Source organism: Canis lupus, chromosome 22, assembly GCF_011100685.1.
Source record: "Canis lupus familiaris isolate Mischka breed German Shepherd chromosome 22, alternate assembly UU_Cfam_GSD_1.0, whole genome shotgun sequence".
Taxonomy (NCBI): domain Eukaryota; kingdom Metazoa; phylum Chordata; class Mammalia; order Carnivora; family Canidae; genus Canis; species Canis lupus.
In genome coordinates this window covers 42,849,023-42,867,088 of record NC_049243.1, presented here as the reverse complement: position 1 = coordinate 42,867,088, position 18,066 = coordinate 42,849,023, and the positions used below count along the sequence as shown (strand labels likewise).

Sequence of the window (18,066 nt, the reverse complement as noted above, 5' to 3'; positions counted from 1 at the left end):
GACACAGCTGTTGGAAGATCTCTCTAGCACATATGTTGCTGTGCAGCACATCAGCTTTCTTGACCTAGTTTTAATACTATGATTGAGAGGATTTCTGTTTCTTATATTTCTAAGAAAAATGATTCATCCAATCTACATATAACCTTTTTCACAATAGTTTGTGAATATTTTAACTTAGAAAATATGAAAGAATCTTAAACTAGAATTTTCTAGCAAAAGAACAATATATTAAATGTCTTGCCTACAATATGAAAAGTCTTACAAAAAAAAAAAACCTTTACATACTTTGAATTAGCAATGCTGGACACAGATCAGTCTGATTGTGGACATCTCTGCTATGTTAAACTTTTAGTCCCAGACCTCATATCAGCCTGGAGATTCTCCAGAAATGTCCCAACTATAAAATATTCTTATTACAAATTTTTAAGCATATTGCCAGTCCTCTGGTAACTCAGTCATCCAAATTTGGGACACAATATTGCAAAAGCCTCAAAGCAAACTAGTTTTGTAGAGCATGCCCAGTAGCCATGCCTTTGAGGCCAATTTCAACCTTTATACCAATTTTATCAGCATTAGGTACAAATAATTCTAAATAGTATGACAAAACTGGATCACTAGCAAAAAGGCTTGGAAGACAAGGATAAATCTACAGGGCCTGGCAGTCAACAGAGTCAGAGACATCATAACAATAAAGGAGCATATTTGTGGAAGACAGAGGAACCGTGAGTAACTAAGACCGTTTTAGATGTCAGTAAGGATAAATGAATGTGACAGCTTAGAGAGAACCAAAACAGAAGGGTCCATATCATGGTGGTAAGTAAAAACTGTAGCCATCTTCATAGGTGCCCAAGGATAAAATAATGTGAGATTGTCATTTTATCAAAACTCTCACCTATCAATAGACATGAAATCTAGACTATCATTTTCGATCATAAACACAATAACAGCCTGGAGACTCATGTAATTTCATAATTAGATTATTCTATTTATATTATTATGTATCCTTAGGGTATTTCATCATATTTAGAATTGGAAAATCTCTGAAACAATATCATATTTACTTTGTCTGCTTTTGATTAAAAATGGGAATAAATTGCATGGTGATTTTAGAAATGAAAGAAGAGTTTCTGATGGTAGTTAAAATGTGATTTGGGCCAGAAGGTAGAAGCAAAGCCATGGGAAAGATGGAACAGGAGATATTAAGCAGTTATTAAACACTTACTGTTCCAGGCACTGAACTAGCTATTTTATGCCTATGATCTCTGTTAATTCTTCTGATAACCTCTTTCAAGATAAAATATATAATTTAATACAATTTATCTCATGCCTGAGAAAATTGAGGCCAAGAGAAATAACTCACTCAAGGGTTGATTGTAGATTTGGTGGCCATAAATGAGTCAGTAAAATTTGAACAAAGAAATAACTCCATGGGCATAAAGTTCAAACTGTCCACACACACACATTTATGTTGAGGTACCTGTGTAAATATATGCCACTGGACACACAGTAGATTGAAAAAGAATATGTACAGTGATCAACTTAGACTTCTCTTATCAGTTGGAAAAAAACTCCAAAGCACAAAATGTACAAGAATGAATTAGAATTTGGGACGCCTAGATGGCTCAGTGGTTGAGCATCTGCCTTTGGCTCAGGGCGTGATCCCAGGGTCCTGGAATTGAGTTCCACATCAGCCTTCCCACAGGGAGTTTGCTTCTCCCTCTGCCTTTGCCTCTACCTCTCTCTGTGTGTCTGTCATGAAGTAATAAATAGAATCTTTTTTTTAAAGATTTTATTTACTTATTCATGAGGGATACAGAGAAAGAGGCGGAGACATAGGCAGAGGGAGAAGCAAGCTCCATGCAGGGAGCCTGAGGTGGAACTCGATCTGGGGTCTCCAGGATCACACCCGGGGCTGAAGGCGGCACTAAACAAACCGCTGAGCCGCCGGGACTGTAATAAATAAAATCTTAAAAAAAAAAAAGAATGAATTTGAATTTCACTCATTCTTATAAGGATCAGCACAACCTTCTTTCCATTGTACACTGTCTGTGTGTATGACATTTTCAGGTCCTATAGTTTTCTAAAGTTAAATTATGGCATGGCTCCTGCAGGTCTGAATCATTCGTTGAGATAGAAACTTATACTTGATGAAGAGACATGGAATCAATTAAAATCCTTCCCAGCAATAGAAAGAAAATAAAAAGCCTTTTACTGGTGTCAGATCAAGGCAAATTCTAGTACAATGAGAAGAAGTTTGAAAGAGCACACTCTAATTTTCGCAGCTCAAGCCCACAGTGGCTGTGGTGAGACTTCATGTTAAGATATATTATAGTGGAGGTTCCTGGGTGGCTCAATGATTGAGTGTCTGCCTTTGGTTCAGGGCATGATCCTGGGGTCCTGGGATCGAGTCCTGCATCAGGCTTCCTGCGGGGAACCTGCTTCTCCCTCTGCCTATACCTCTTCCTCTTATGAATAAATAAATAAAATCTTTTTAAAAAAAGATATAGTGGTTTGTACTCATTGTATAGAAGTTTGGGGGGTCCACTATACACCACATTAAATTAACAAACGAATATGTCTTGGGCATGTTTTCAAAAGAATTAGAAATCCTTTATTTAAAAATATAACTGACATAGAAAAGGTAATTAACCTTTCTCAAATTAAATTTTTAAAATGTTTAATAGTTGGTTGTGTTCTTTCAAAATGATACAGCTCATATTTAATTTCCCCTTGTATTAAGTTATCTGTAATAGCCCAAATTATTTTTTTAAGATTTAAAGTCAAGTAGGCTTTTTTTCTAAGTTAATTCTCTCCTCTTTCTAACATTCATCCAATCTTAAAAATAGCTAAAACTTGGGGCGCCTGGATGGCTCAGTCAGTTAAGCATCTGCCTTTCGTTCAGGTCGTGATCCCATGGTGCTGGAATGGAGCCCCATGTTGGGCTTCCCATTCAGCGGGAGTCTGTTTGTCCCTTTCCCTCTCTCTCTCTCTCTGCCCCTCCCCCTGCTTGAACTCTGTCTCTTTCTCAAATAAATAAATAGAATCTTTAAAAAAAATAGCTAAAACTCTACAAGGAAAAGAGTGCTAAATTTCCTGTCTTATTTTCTCTAATCACAATGATAGTAATGATAGTCTACCTTTGTATTTATTTACTATTTACCAGGTACTGTGCGATATGCTTGATATGGATTATGAGGACTAGTTCATGTAGTGCAAGAGAGCTGTAAGTAACACATGAGTACAATTCCCAGTTTACAGATGTGGCAGTTGGAGCTGAAGAAATCCCAATGCCTGGTCTAGCTTCACAGAGCGGATTAGATGGAGGTGGATTTGGATCCCAAGCAATATGACTGCATAACTTCAACAACTTCAACTATCGTTAGTGGATTAAAAGTGATATTAAAATGTGTGGGCCTTTTAGCTCGTCTGAAGGCCTGATAGCTTAACCTCAGAAACATCTGGATGCCTAACACTCATTCTAAGTCATCTTTATTTGCGAAAAGTACTTGAACCAGGCTCTGTTCATACAGGCTGTCTGAGAGATATGAACAGTGATCATGCCGGAGTGGACACTGACTACTGTATAATACGAAGATTCACAACAGACACCTGACTCAGAGGAGATGATCTCAGGATGTAGCCAGATTAGCTTATATACAGAAATGTCACATGAATACAAGCTTGAATGTGGAAGGAAGCAACTGAATTTCCAGAAGATCTGAGGCAACCTTCATTCACTTAGACATTAGTGTCCAAGACTGTCCATGACCCACAATAGCTTCATTTCCCTGCCTCTCCTGCAGAACTGATGAATCTTTCTGCTTTATAAGCTGGTCACACTATTTTCTAAATCTTTTAAATATGTAAATTGGTTTTGATTCACTCAGTTAATGGCTGTGTCTAATGTCTCCATTAACCTGAACTTCTAGACGAGGGTTAGACCAACTACAGCCAGTGGGCCATTCTAGTCTTCCTGTTTTTGCACAGCTTATGAGCTAAGAATGACCTTTACATTATGCAATGGTAGGAGAAAGAAACAAAAGAAAAGAAAAATAGTTTATGGCACATGAAATTTATATGAATTTCAAACTATAATGTGTAAATAAAATTTTACTGGAAATGAGCCATTCACATTTATTCATGTATTGTCTATGGATGCTCTGTCACTACAAGGACAGAAGGAAGTAGCTGCAAAAGAAATTATATGGCTTTTAAAGCCTACATTTACTATCATCCCACTTACATGGCCTATATGAACTCGGCTTCTAGAACATAAGCTCCATACTCATAAGCCTTTTTTTTGGGGAGGGGGCTTTTTTTTTCACTTCTTTATCCCCAGCACATAGAAAGGAACATTCAAATAAATGTACCAAGGAAGGAAAGGAAGAAGAGAGGGGGAGATGGAGGAGAGAATTTGTCAACAAACCCATCCTGCAAATGAAAATTAAACCAAAGGTCCTTTGTCAAGAGCTCTTTAGACAATACCTTAGCATTCTATTGAAAACTTTTTGCAACTGATACTACTACTTATCTCTACCTCTAAAAGCTATAGATTACCATAACATCTGACATCCATCTATTCCCTAACCACACTATGCTATGCCTGTTCATGCAGCATTTTTTCCCTTCATATCCTTTCTCCCTCTAGATACTAATTTTTGCCTCTCTGCCTAGTGAAATGTTATTCATCCTATGAAGTCCAAACTCAACAGCATCTTCTCCACATGGTCTTTCCCAGTCTATCCAAAATAAACTGTTTTCTCCTCTTCACTCATACATGGCCACATTGAGTCAATAATTGCAACATAACATAATTAGGCTTAACTATTTTGCTTTTTAACAAAATCCTGAGCACCCCAAAAGCAAAGGATTATGATATATAATTGATTAGTGTAACCAATCCTGATACATGAAGAGCATTCAATAACTGCATGGTAAACAAATCAATTATCAGCCAATAGTCCAGGGGGCTAACCCTAAAATGATCCAACCAGTTGGTCTGACTTGAATGGAAAATTACTATCTTAATAAAACATCTGGTATAACTAAGTGGCATTATTATTTTAAATGGGAACTAGAACCTCTCCCTCAAAAAATGTTTTTTGCAGAGATAGCATCAGAATCACGGGAAATGCTCCCAAGGTTATCACTGTGAGAAGACTATTACTCATGTCTGGAAAAAGTTTGGATTTGGAGTTGCCAAAATTAAACCACTCATAATACTAATCTCCTAAATTTATACAGCATTTTAGAAAATATACTTTAAAAGAAAAAAATTTAATTTACTAGCAATTTAATACACAATCTGTTATTTTCAATGTGATGAGAATAGTTTGTGCGTGTGTGCGTGTGTGACAAGAATAGTTTTACACCTAGGAATTGACAAAATTATTGAGTTTAAATGATTAAGAAATAACTCTCAAATCAGAAAGATGGGCAAATATAAACAATTCGATTCAGCAGGGAAAATTGCAAGTCATAAAAATCCTTAATGAACATAAGATGACAAAATATCCAGGTAGATACAGTGAAACAGAAATTGAATTATCCTTCTTAATGAGATAATCTGCATTTAGTAGTGTTATTGTTAATCCCAGACTTTTGGAGGCTTTGCCTTAGTTCATCGAGCACAGAGACACACACCTCTGTGAGAACACTGGGAGGTCTCCTATGTTTCTAGGCATAATAGAATCTGTTTCTAGAGTCATTTTACCAAGGCTTGATCAGTTTAGTTTGAAGAAAGGTATCTTAAGTAGCTCATAAAAGCTCTAGTTCTTTAAAATTAAACCAATCTAAAGAAAATACTTGTTAATATGCCCAGTTCTATAATAAAATAAGAATAAGCCATTAAGAGTCATAAGAAGCTGCTTGCCTAGAGGCTGTGTCTACCCTCTTCTTTGGCAGTATAATACCCCTTGCTGCAAGATTCTTTTAGTTACAAGAAATTAGTACAAATTCTTTTCTCAAAACTCTTTTGTTTTCACCAGTACACATTAATGTGATTACAGGATTGATTTTAGTTAATACTTCAGTAAATTCTTTCTCGGACACTCCATGCTTCAAATCATAATAATAAACCTGATTCTCAGACCAACCAGTTTTGCCCTATGAACTCCCACCACATCCTACTCCCCCACTTGCCTGCAATGTAGTAGTTGCCAACTCACCAGCCTGTAACTTCAACCAGAAAGTAAGCCCTGTTTGTGGGAAACTGTGTTGGTTCTTCAATATCTGTCTTCTCCAAAATATATCTTGGGTTTTGTTCATTCTAATCCAGATTCCTCAGCTGGTCAAATGGTCATGCAAAATAAAGATTTCATTTTGAGTCTCTCTTAAAACTAGATGTGGTAAAATGTGATTTTTTTTTTTCTGGCTATTGGGATAAGAGTGGAAGTGATGTGCTCAATTTCCAAATCATATGTTGACTTAAAAAGAAGGAGCACAACTTTCCTTGTCTTCCTCATTCCCCTGGTCAGCATGTGGACATGTGGACTTGAAGTCAGCTATCCTGTGCCACATGCACAAGGCCAGGTACCCCAGGGATATGAAATGGTAAACAGATGGAAAGAGATTGGACTTCTTGAACTATTTATTCATGGTCTTATGAAGGAGAGAAGTACAATTCTGGTTTGGCTGAGATGAACCAGTGACCTAGTTAAAATACCTTGTGAGAACAGAAACCGTCATTATGCTGTTTTTTTTATATTCCCAGTGCCTTCTGGTGAATCAATCAATAAATATTTGATTAACAGAGGAATGTCTGGACAAAGCTAGGAGGGCGAGATGGATGGATCTGTGAATAGATGGATGGATGAATCAATGAGTGGATGGTAGATGGGAGAATGGGTATGAAAAAGAAATTGACACTGAAGGCAAAAGGACAGAGAAGGACCAGTTTTTAAAATGTGCCTCAGATCTGCCCAGTCTTCAGTCTCTCAGTAACACTGAGCTCAAGTGGAGAAGATTTAAAGATAGGAATATCCTAAATATTCATAATGCATCACTACAGACATTGGTCAAGGCTTTGCTATCAAGCACAATTTACTGGCCACTCCACCCTGCTTGGCAGTCAGCTTTCTATTCAAATTCCCCTTACTCTATACAGTTTATTTCATGTTTATTTCACGTGGAAATGAGAAACTCTCATACTAACATATTCTCTAGATGATCTGTTTCAGCTCTTACCTTATTTAAAATTTCATTGTTCAGTTCAGGTCATAATCTCACAGTTGTGGGATCGAGTCTCACTTCAGGCTCTGTGCTCATGCAGAATCTGCTTTGGATTCTCTCTCCCTACTCCTTCTGCCCCTCCTCCCACCTGCTTGATCTCTCTCTCTCTCTCTCTCTCTCTCTCTCAAATGAATAAATAATATTTTAAAACATTTCATTGCCATGTGATCTTGGGATGATGTAAGTGGCATGTGACATAAGTGCCAGGTAAAGTGGGGATATTGGTATATATCTAGTGGAGTTTATTCATCTGGAACTTATGTAATCCATACAGTCCTATGGCAGGTACAATTTTTATTCCCATTTTATAGATAAAGAAACTGAGGTGGATAGAGAGTAACTAATTGGTCTAAAGCAACCCAGTTAGTATGGTGGCAAACTGGAGATTTGAACCCAGAATTGATGAATCAAAAGCCCAATTGTGCTGCCACACTTGCCACTCTACATTATAACTGTCTATCTCCTTGTCTGTATCACCCAACAGAATCTAGGTTCCATGAGGGTGGGATTGTTATACATGTCTCCATCATCCTTGTCATATTCATTACTAATATTAGGGAAAATCAACAGTACACATTCATTCAAAGTATTTCTTAATCTTTTTTTTCTTAAGATTTTATTTATTTATTCATGAGAGACAGAGAGAGAGAGGGGCAGAGACAGAGGCAGAGGGAGAAGCAGGCTCCCTGTGGGGAACTTAATACAGGACTCGATCCCAGGACCCCAGGATCACGACATAAGCCAAAGACAGATGCTCAACCACTGAGCCACCCAGGCATCCCCAAAACGCTTTTGAAAATAATGAAGAAATGAAATCGTAATGAAATGTGATCATATTAAGATATTACAAATATCTCATTATATCGGGCTATGGGTATCTCCCCCTTTACCCGGACAGGAAAGGTGGTTGTGTTTACAACTCTCCGATATCATTGTTCTGTTTGTTCATGCTTGTTCGTTTAATCCATGGGTATTACTGCCTATTAACCCCTTTAGATTCCCTTTTATATTTGGACATTTTGTTTTCACGTGTGTAATTTCCATATAGTTAGGGAGTGCTGCATACACATCTCCTTCTTCATATTTGCTTTGCAGAATCTGTACAACTGTGGCAATTGCCTTCTCTCCCAATGCTGAATGTTGGCAATGCTGAGACATGAAGAGAGGCTTAACCAGTGCACGACTTAGTAAAATCTAAGAAATTTGACCGTCCTACTTCACTTGAAATGTGACATTGCCTAGTTTTTGCTAATGGCAGATTTTATAATTTGCTACATGCACTAATACCTGAAAAGTACTTAGCGTTGGGCACATGGTGAGAGCTAAGTGCAATCAATCATTCCTATGATCACAGTCACCTGGGGAAGTGCTTACCTCTTAAGCGATGGGGCTGTCCCAGCCAAACAAGACTGCCACTTACCTCTTCTTTTTTAGCATTCCCTGCCTCTCTATTAAATAGCAAGTTTCCAAAGTTTGGTGGGGGGGGGAGTAACTAAGAGCAAGAAGCTAGAGGCAAAATAGCTATATAACAGGCCATTGTTACCAACACAACAGTTGCCATTTAAACAGGACTTTTTGGATGTGGCTATAACTTAGAGATCTTTCATGCACAAGAGACAAGCAAGGTGGGTTCCCATTGCAGACAGGGCAAGGAAGTCCAGGCAGAGGAGCCAACAGCAGCATCAGGGAAGTCAACAGAAGATAGTAGGCTACCTGACCATGTGGACAGGTATCAGAATGGCCAAGAAATATGACTCAGGATTGTAGTATTTTTTTTTTCTTTTAGGGTTATATTTAATGCAATCTGAAATAATTAACACCACTAGACAGGTCCTAATTTTTTACTTAAATTCAGTTAGCACCATATAGTACACATCATTAGTTTCAGATGTGGTTTTCAATAATTCATCAGTTGCATATAATACGCAGTGCTCATCCCATCATGTGCCCTCCTTGATGCCCATGACCCAGGACTATGGTCTCACAGAGTACAGACTCAGGTGGCAGCCAAGATCACAATTCCCAAGGAACTGGTAGGAACCAGAGCATGGATGTAGATATATTAGAATAGTACCGATGCCTGTACACTGAAGCTGAACTATAAACCAGGACCTTAGTCCTAATGAATGATGAAAAATCCTGATGGAAATTTAAGATTAAAGAAGAGCTAGCAGTAGGTGAACCCCCTGATGAAGTAATTACTAAAATTTCTCTAACTGGAGATCAAACTGGATCCAGAATCTGAAGGTAGACTGAATCTGAAGATGAAGAATTGAACCCAGCTAAGGCAACGAAAGGGACTTTGGAGCTTTGGAGAGGACAGCAGGCTACTCATTTTATCTTTATCACTTTAAATCATGACCTTGGGCAAAGAACACTTATTGTCATACAAACCTAATAGCCTTGACTGCTCAGAGAGTTGTTATAAGAAATTCATATAACAAAGATGCTTCAAAATTGCTTAGCATAGAATTCTTACATTCTTTTACTAGATTTCATTTGTCGAATCTTCTAACCTACATATATCTAAAAATCTTTAGGCTATCATTTAAAAACCCAATGTCATATGCTCTCATTAAGGAAGCAATTTAGTTAACTAATGTCATTATATTACTGAACATTCTAACTAGTCTAACAGATTTTTCACAACCACCCAGTGGGATCTAGACTCCCTGGTAGTTTTGAACAGACATACTGATAGAGGAAAAAAAAAATATTATCAACACCGTCACTTCACAAATCTCATTTGCTGAAAACTAATTAAGACCCCTATCCCTTTACAAAATCTTCCCTCCCACTTGAGGAGAAATCTTAGATGACTCCACATTTAAGCAATCTCCCTAAATCCAAATGTAAAACTCTCCACTGGCAAGGATACTTACAACAAAAAAACCTCTCCCCACTTTTTGGAACACTGCACAAAACAGGAAGAAATATCTAAAAGTGCTGTTATTCTTTTAATTTAGAAATTTAGCATTAGCCAGGCTTACTCCAACTTTAGGATGCTACTAATAATAGCTGATTTAGATTTTAATTCATCAACAAATGAACTCCCTGAAGATTTAGATGAAATCAACAAAACAGTAAAGCTATATCTACCACAAGATGATTTGGGAAATGAAAGTAAGTAGGATATGAGAATTTCAGACTAGAACCATACCCACTAATGAACTGCTGATGGGATGTTGATACAGCTTTAGAGGCACCATCACTCTTTTTTTCCCTGAGATTTTATTTATTTATTCATGAGAGACACAGAGAGAGAAGGAGAGAAAGGGGAAGAGAGAGAGAGAGAGGGAGATTGGTAGAGACATAGGCAGAGGGACAAGCAGGCTCCATGCAGGGAGCCTGACGCGGGACTCAATCCCAGGACTCCAGGATCAGGACCTGGGCTGAAGGCAGGCGCTAAACCGCTGAGCCACCCGGGTTGCCCAACCATCACTCTTAAAGATAAAGCCTCTTTCTTAATAGGCTCTTCCTTTTTTTGTCACTACTCAAAATGAAAGTTATAAGGCTAAAATAAACTTGATATTTAAGGAATGTGGTTAAAATGAATTATGGTTGAAAAGTGTACAGAAATAAAGTACATCAAAGAACAAAAAATAATAATAAAATTTTTAAAAGCAAAAGAAAAATCCCTATACTTATTGTCTTCCAGAATGACAGAAAGTTAATAAAATTTGTATTTGTGGGATCTTATAATAAATTTTGGATTCAGCAATTATTTGTATAACGATTTTATAATCAATTTGTAATCTGTCTTTCTACTGTTTTAACACAAACAAAATGTACACACTGTCATTAGGTACTACATAATAAATAAATACCTTGATAATTATGCCAGATAATGTCTTTGTAATAAATACTTGCTCATTTTACAATAATCCCCATCAACTCACACCATACATCAACATGGAAAGTACTCAATAAACAGTTCCTGATTGGCTGAGTGAATTCCACAGAATGAATGCATATGACTAAGAAGCTTTGAAGAAATTCTGAAAACAAGTAAATCTCTTCTAACAAAATTACAAAAAGTTTCATGTTGAAATTTTCATAAAGAAAACACAATCCTTGGGATCCCTGGGTGGCGCAGCGGTTTGGCGCCTGCCTTTGGCCCAGGGCGCGATCCTGGAGACCCGGGATCGAATCCCACATCAGGCTCCCGGTGCATGGAGCCTGCTTCTCCCTCTGCCTGTGTCTCTCTGCCTCTCTCTCTCTCTGTGACTATCATGAATAAATAAATAAAATCTTTAAAAAAAAAAAAAAAAAAAAAAAAAAGAAAACACAATCCAGCATATAGTCTGTATTCAATAAATGATTTTTATGTGCTGCATTATTTTATTTTATTTTTTTTATTTATTTATGATAGTCACAGAGAGAGAGAGAGAGAGAGAGAGGCAGAGACACAGGCAGAGGGAGAAGCAGGCTCCATGCACCGGGAGCCCGACGTGGGATTCGATCCCAGGTCTCCAGGATCGCGCCCTGGGCCAAAGGCAGGCACTAAACTGCTGCGCCACCCAGGGATCCCTGATGCATTATTTTTAATAAGGAAAATGGAGTAATAGATTGTCTTATATGAAAATGTATAAATAGGAGTTCTGTGAAATGTGTTTCAAGGCCGTGATTTCTGAAATATGATGAGATCTGAATGAAGAATATGCAGAACTCCTGAATTCGATGTGAAGATGAGAAAGGATAACTCTGGAAGACATGAAGCACATATTTAAATAAAGATATGTTTAGTTTGCCTGAATAATGATTATCAATCAATAATAATAATCCCTACATAGCAGGGATTGAGATATCTATTTAAAATATTGTATAGTAGTGGCTCCTTCTTTTTCTGCAGACATCAACAATAATACTGTGTGCGCATGCGATGTTTTTACCTGACTACCATCGTTCATTCAAGGAAACTCGCTTCCCCAATTCTGTTGCCTCCCCTTCTCACCACAAGAAGTGGCACTGACCCAGGGCTGGCTGATCCACACAGTCCCATTTCTTTGGCAATATAAATTGTTCCAGTTGTCAGTAAGTACTTCACAAGAGATGAAGATATTGACATATCTTAATAAAAATATTTACTAAATATAATAGTGATCTTTCTACCAAGTGGTTTAACTGGAAGAATCTAAGAACATGGCTGCCATCCTCTCTGACCTGTAGACACACATTCAGTCTGTGGCAGAAAGCCAAATAAACATGGGGACAGAGAAGAATAAAGGAAAAAGGCCAGGAGAAAGTGGTAGTGGGAGAGGCAGAGGGAGAGAATGAGAATAATAAATGAATATATCCTGGAGAAAGCAAGTCCTAGTTCTACTTCCTAAACCTTAGCTAACCTGCTCCCCTGTCTTCAAGTCCAGTGAACTTAGCCAAATTAATTCTCTCTCAGGTCTATGACATAATATAGTTCTTCTGTGCTTAAACTAATCTGAGTTTCTTTCATTTGCAACTAGGGAGGAAAAAAACTAAACCAATGCCACTGCTCTGGCATTTCTCTGGTTCACCACATCTTCTCTTCTCCTGCTTAGACTCCAACTGATAGTTATCTTAGACTGCAACTTGGGAAAGAGGTCTTTGAGATAGACACTTCAGACTCATCAGCATAGAGACAGTAAATGAGGCTACCGACTTGGGCAACATTTCTCAGGAAAAACAGGGAGAAAAAGGTTCAGAAGAGAGGTGGTCATTTTAGAACAGCAAAACTAATGTGTTCTGGTTGGAGTACAGGTTTACTTTGATCTTGGATGCAAGTTGACTTTGGCCCAGAGAATGTCCAAAACAGTGAGGAACAATCTTTGATGAAGGATCATACTGACATGGCCACGATCTACTCAAAGGCCCTAAATGGCATAGTCCAGTAGACAAGAGAAGCTAAAATTGAGTAAGACTAAAATTGAGGTAATTCTTCCAGTTATAAAGTTGACCTCATTCCATCTGCCACACCTCCATGGGTCTGATTCCTCTTCTGTAAAAAGGGTTAAATAGTAACATAATCATCAGCTAGTTTGAATAATGCATATGCCAGGATGTATGAAAAGTGTCACACTCATGATAAATGATAAACACAAAGCAGCTGCTACTACTCTCGAAGATGTTGTCACATGAAAAAAAAACTGGCATCAGACTAATCTATTCTAACACTCTTCCTACATCTACGTGAAATATACATATGTAAAATTTAACCTCTGTTAAGTTAGTTTCTAATTAAGAACAAACTTTACAAAATGATATTAGGAGAGCTTTGAATGAATAAAACCCCCAATCCTGCAGATGAACTAAGTGTGTTGCCAAATGAGCTGTTTCTGATTCTTGCCTCTTGTGTGTTTGGATATTTCACAGTTCTATCCTGTTTGCTCTCTGCTTTGATTTATTCCAAGGTACTGTCAGAAATAAGCTAATTGATCATGTTAACATCCTCTCTGACTCCCGGCTCTCAGAGCTTCAGCCACTGCAGCCTCCTATGACATAGTACTTTGGATCTCATCAGATACAGAATTACATGGCCCACTGATTTCAGAGACCTGGCTCCATTAGCTGGCATCGTAGTGGTGGAATCTCTTCAACAAAATATTTACCATGCTTAATATGCCTTAAAGACTCATCTTTCTTTGATGAGGACACATTTGTGATTAGGAACTGCTAGTCAAATCTAAATTTTATATCTGGATGACACACACCTGCAAAGTTGTCACACTGAATTTAGTTTTTTATTAATAGTCTGATTAAATTATTCTAAATAAGATCGTTTCTTGGACATAAATCCTAAATAAACAATTTTAACTGTCCTGCATCCAGATCTCTGATCAAAGAGGAAAGCAAATACATAGGACTGATGTTCAATCATTAACACCAAATGCCACTGAAAACAGTGCAGTCCATCCCAATTTGGAATTTTCTGAATCTTATTAAGCAAAATTAAATATGATTCAAATTAACAAATATTGGTTTTCTTTTACCCACATCTGTTCAATTATAACATTTTCTCTTGATTCATCACTTCAATCCCCTCAAAAAGCCCTGAGTAACCACAGGCATTGAAGATGGTAGAAGCTACTTTGTGTGTATGTGTACTACCCTGAAATTAGGTCTAGCCACTACATAGCATTTCTAACTGCTGTGGCTGCAGTCAAGAAATATCCACAAACAACGAATAAGCATGTGGGTGCATACCATGGCTCTATACACAACACTCTCTATATAATATGTGCAAGAAGCTAGGCATCACATAATAGCCTAAAGGTATATTAAATTGTATAAAGATTTAAGATACTGTAAAGAATTCTGTCTCAGAAAACTCCCTTTTTCCTGCTGTATAATGGCAGGAGCCAGTTATTCTCTTGTTCCCCATGGTATTCCAGTCCTAGTGCTTGTAAGAACATAATGGATGCTCTATAAGTGATTGTTGAATAATCAATGAATTTCCTGGAAATTATCACAACTTTATTCCCATCCACCCTGCACAAGTCGCTTGAGAAACACTGCTTTATAATGACATATAACCTTCTTGGAAAAAATCACTTAGAAGTCATCCAAAATACCTTTATTTGTTTAATAATATTAAACAATAGAAAATTTCCCACGCAGCATCACTACAATAAATATATGATTTGAGTATAATGCCTGTTGAACTAAAAATGGCTTTCTTCAAAAGAACCTCAGAGGATCATCATTAAAGTCAGAAAAAAACCTCTAAGGCAATAGTACATATTCTTTCCAACTCTACATTCTTGTCCCTCTCTGCTCTTTCCACTGGGATTAAATGAAAGACCCATCCCTTAGTTGATTACATACTTTCAGGATAGGAGATGATAGGAAAACATGAAATGCAGATTTTCTCTGTGTAGTTGTCTTTGGGGGAAAACCTTTCACTGTCTATAAGAGTGGCCATGAATACTAAACAGCTCATATTAGTCGAGGACTCTATCTTGGAATAAACCAGAAAATGAAACTTTGTTTATGCAATTATTCTGCCTTGTGCTAAGAACCCTTGCTTAAATTTAGATGTATAACAGAAATAAAAGGTGTTTACTCCATTTGTCCCTTAACCCAAAAGACTGTTTGGTGAGCTGTTATTATCATTCCTGTACTGCATGTAAGTCCTGCCGGGTATGAGGGAAGGAAGGTCTCTAAAACATACACTGCCATCCTTTTCTTTGACAGGTAAAGCACATTAGGCAGGTAGAAGCTCTTTCCCCAGCATGTGTAAAATCACATGTGGCAAGTGTAAAATATTCAATTTCTTGAGGAAAAAATAATTACATCACACTCCAAAATCTTATAAGAATGGTAGGACTTCTGAAGTGGTGGCTTCTGCAAACATCTATCCAAGCACAGTTTGATATGGTTCTCAGAGCCTAAACCTGCTAGAATTTCAAGGAATGGCTACAGTTTTCAGTCTTATATACTTGGCAACATTAATAATATGGTAGTTCACATTTGATATGTCTCAGAAAACACTGGGTTTCTTAAAATAAATATATTCCATGCAAGCCATAAAGAAATTATGGCCCTCATGATTGCCAACTCTTAAGATCCACACCCTCATATAAGCTTCTTCTCTTGAGTATGGGCAGGACCTCTGACTTGCTTCTAACCAAAAGGATATGGTAAAGGTAATAGGATCCCACTTCTGTGATTATGTTAAATTGTATAAGCTGGTCTTTCTAGTAGACTCACTCTAAAAAGTTTATTTGCTGGCTTGATGAAATAAGTGGCCAGGTTAAGGAAGTACATATGGCAAGAAATGTGGGGTAAGCTTTAGGTAAAGAAAGTGTCTTCCTGGAACAGAGGGCAGCCTCTGAGATTTGAGGGTGGCCTATGGCTGAAAGTCAGCAAAAAGCTGTGGTCCTCTGTCTCACAAGCACAGGAGTTGTATTCTGTCAATAGCCTGAGTGACCTTAGAAGTGAATTCTTTCCCAGTTGGGCCTCCAGATGAGACTGTAGCCCAGCCCATATCTAGACTGGACCTGAGGACCCATTCAGGTCATGCCTGCACTCCTGATCCACAAAACTTTTGAGATGATAAATGTGTTTTTTAAGCTGTTAAGTTCTGGTAACTTGTCACACAGAAATATCAACAAGGAAATATTAAAATGTCTAAAATTGGGGATAATACTCAGTGTTAAGTTATCTATAATTCTGTCCTCAAATATCACATGTGAAAAAAATGTGATGCATATAAAAATTTAACTGCAATCAGTAAGATTAACATTTTAATACCACTATCTTTTTATATCTGAAAATGGTACAAAAAATAGAAGATGCTTTGCCAAAAGATGCTTCATATTAATCTTAGTCTAGTAGTCTAATTGTTCTTTTACTATATGATAAAAATACAAAATACATATTTATACATGTATATTCATTCATCTTTATAATAGCTTATTATTTTTGCTTCAATAAGAGACATTTTAAAAATGATCTAATACTCAATCTCAAATTTGCCTGCCAAAATATGCCCTTCAAAGCTTCATATCAAAATAAAAAATTATATATGTGACCAGCCTGTGCTTAGTTGTTAGATCACACTAAATCTTACATACAAATTTTGGTAAGCTCAGTAAGAATACCTGGCATCATTCTGGCCTTAGTAAACTTCAAAGGTACACAATCAGCCATAGTACTATTGCAAGTATCACTGGGAATTCTGTAAGTATTCTGGATGGGCCATGATCAGCCAGTAGCTGAAAACTACACCTTGATTTTCCACATCAGTGATGTGTACTTCAAGGCCATGAGTTAATGCCAACCTCCACTCAGCAAGCTGGTTAGGCTGTTGTCACTCATGACTGAAAGAACTCTTCCTTCTTAGGGAAGCCTCATAGCCAAGCGGCTTGAATCAGAGGCATGACAACATTTATAGAGCAAACTCTTTAAAATTTTACACATAGCCTTTCTTCCCTGACAAGTGGTATGGATGAGAACTGGTTCAAACAAGAGTAACCACACTTTGCCCTGAACTAGGAGCCCTCTGGCTCTCCAGATACATGGCCAAGTCAAGTTCCTCCACTTTTTCCCCCTTGTAATTAATTCTCAGCTTTCTTTTGTACTTCCCATCTACCATCTCAGTCATGCCTAAATATTTCTACACCTATATTGTAGTAGTTACTTTTCAAGGAGAATCATTACTCCCCATGTAATTGATAGACTCAAAGAATTATGGGTGGAGGGAGCTGGGGAAGAACAATGAATTCCATATTCCAAGCTTATCTCAGTTCTCTGCCATAAGCATGATACCCTGTCCATAAATATCCTCTTAATTATTATAATTCAAAAAACAATTAAAGAAATAAAATTATATATTTTCATAATTAAAGAGAATGATTTCTTAAACAACGTTTTATGAATGCTGACCCTAGCTCAATTAAGAAATATCCAAACTCATACAAAATATCCAGTCTCTAAATCTATCTGAAAAAATAAGAACAATGTGTTTTGGAACAAGAAAACATTATCATCAATCATACCAGATTGCCAATCTTTTTGTGATTTGCTTACTAATCATGATAATCGTGCTATAAACATTAGAAGGCTATGACTTTTTGGATCATGGCATTTTAAATTGATATTAACTTCATTGCATGATTTCTGGTGCATTGGGTAATGACAAAAATAGAGAAGCTATTATATTATAAATAAATATCTGGGTGTGCAAATTAATCCTCACTAAAATATTTATTTGAAGTTAATTAAATTCCATTATTAGATCCATCATCACAAATTATATCCTGCATACTGATCATTGGCTAATTGCTTATTATCTCACAAAGATGGGTAAACACAAGTCAAATCACTCAGAAGATTGCTACATTTGATTTTGGTATGGGTAAT

The 18,066-nt window shown here is 37.1% G+C and overlaps 1 protein-coding gene and 1 long non-coding RNA gene across 6 annotated transcripts in view; one reads left to right on the top strand and one right to left on the bottom strand.

Annotated features, from left to right (window-relative positions):
* The window catches only part of LOC119865214, a 39,969-nt gene extending 35,913 nt beyond the window's left edge, over positions 1–4,056 (top strand). Inside the window, exon 4 of the long non-coding RNA XR_005376467.1 lies at positions 3,164–4,056. This is a non-coding gene — a long non-coding RNA (uncharacterized LOC119865214). The remainder of the gene's footprint in view (positions 1–3,163) is intronic.
* GPC5 (glypican 5) overlaps positions 1–18,066 on the bottom strand; it is a 1,343,656-nt gene that overhangs the window by 1,142,205 nt on the left and 183,385 nt on the right. The window lies entirely within an intron of this gene.